Source organism: Apteryx rowi, unplaced genomic scaffold, assembly GCF_003343035.1.
Source record: "Apteryx rowi isolate R43461 unplaced genomic scaffold, aptRow1 scaffold_768, whole genome shotgun sequence".
Lineage (NCBI taxonomy): Eukaryota > Metazoa > Chordata > Aves > Apterygiformes > Apterygidae > Apteryx > Apteryx rowi.
This window is the reverse complement of record NW_020451058.1, coordinates 246,348-247,630: the sequence shown is the minus strand read 5'-3', so window position 1 is coordinate 247,630 and position 1,283 is coordinate 246,348. Positions and strand designations below refer to the sequence as shown.

General features: G+C 75.8%; 1 protein-coding gene across 1 annotated transcript in view; it reads right to left on the bottom strand.

Moving 5' to 3' along the window:
• EMID1 (EMI domain containing 1) overlaps nt 1–1,283 on the bottom strand; it is a gene marked incomplete at its 5' end in the record, with an annotated part of 14,318 nt that overhangs the window by 938 nt on the left and 12,097 nt on the right. The gene's annotated exons all lie outside the window — the stretch shown is intronic.

Below are 1,283 nucleotides of genomic sequence, written 5' to 3'. Positions count from 1 at the left end.
CGCCCCTCCCACCTCGGGCCGCACCAAGGCGCCCGCGCGGGGGGGTGCGGCCCGGCGGCCGCCGCACCGAGGGGCAACCAGCGCCGCCGCCGCCCCTCCGAGGGGATCCCGGATCTGTCTCGGTGCGATTAAAATCTGGTACCGGCCTTCGGGGCGGCGGCCGCCGCTGGGGACCGCGCTGCCGCCGCGCTGCCTCAGGCTCCCCCCCTCCCGGGTGGCGCAGTGGTTCGGCCCGCCAAGGCTAGGGAGCGTCGCGCAAGAGACTCCCCGGCCGCGGGGCGCAGCGCGGGGCCGGGCGGGGCCGCGGGGCTGCCGGTGCCGCCGCGGGGAGCCGCCGCCTGACGTCACGCGGCGGCCGGTGGCGCCGCTGCCCGCGCGTGATGTCACCGCCTGACGTCACGTAGCAGACGCCGGCAAGCGAGGCCGCGGCGTGGCGTCATCGCGGGGCGTCACGCATGGCGTTATGTGACGGCAGAGTGGTGTCACGGCGCAAACGCGTCAATCGCACCAGCCGCCACGTGGCATCGTGCGTGATGTCACCCTGTCACCCTGCGTGATGTCATCGTATGGGGCCACAAACCAGGCACGACGTCATGCAGCAGGGAAGGGGACCTGGGTCGTGCTGGTCCCGCTGTCCCTGCGGCGCAGCCTGGGGGTGGGCGAGCCCTGGCTGAGACCTGACACAACTCGGGTGGGCACCACCCACTGCCTCTGCACCCCCGAACCTGCACCCCGGGCGGGCCCCCCCGTTGCCTCTGCAATGTGTTCGCAGCCCCACGGCCCCGCGGGGGGTGTCAGCTGTGCCCAGGGTCCCCTGTGCCCGGGGGGGTCCCTTCTGCCCATGGGGTCCCTCATGTCTGTGGGGTCCCCTGTGCCCGCAGGGTCCCTTGTGCCTGCCAGGTCCCTTGTGCCCGGGGTCCCTCTTGTCTGTGGGGTCCCCTGTGTCCGGGTCCCCTGTGCCCAGGCGAGGCCACGGTGGGGACAGGGGGTCGCCCAGCTCGCCGCGGCCACCAGCCCCCTGCCACCAGCCCCCCGCCTGCGAATCACGGGCCACGGGAGGCCACGGCCCGCGGGGCTGCTGTGCCGACGTCGGGGGGAGCCCGTCCCCGTCCCCGTCCCCGGGGGAGCCCGAGCCCGTCCCCGCCGGGGGGTCCGTCCCCGTCCCCGTCCCCGTCCCCGTCCCCTCGGGCCCCGGCGCTGCCGCGACGCGCGCACGGAGGGCGGCGGACTCGGGCTTCGGGGAGGCGTTTAATGACCTCGCGACGCGGGGGGGGCCCAAAGCA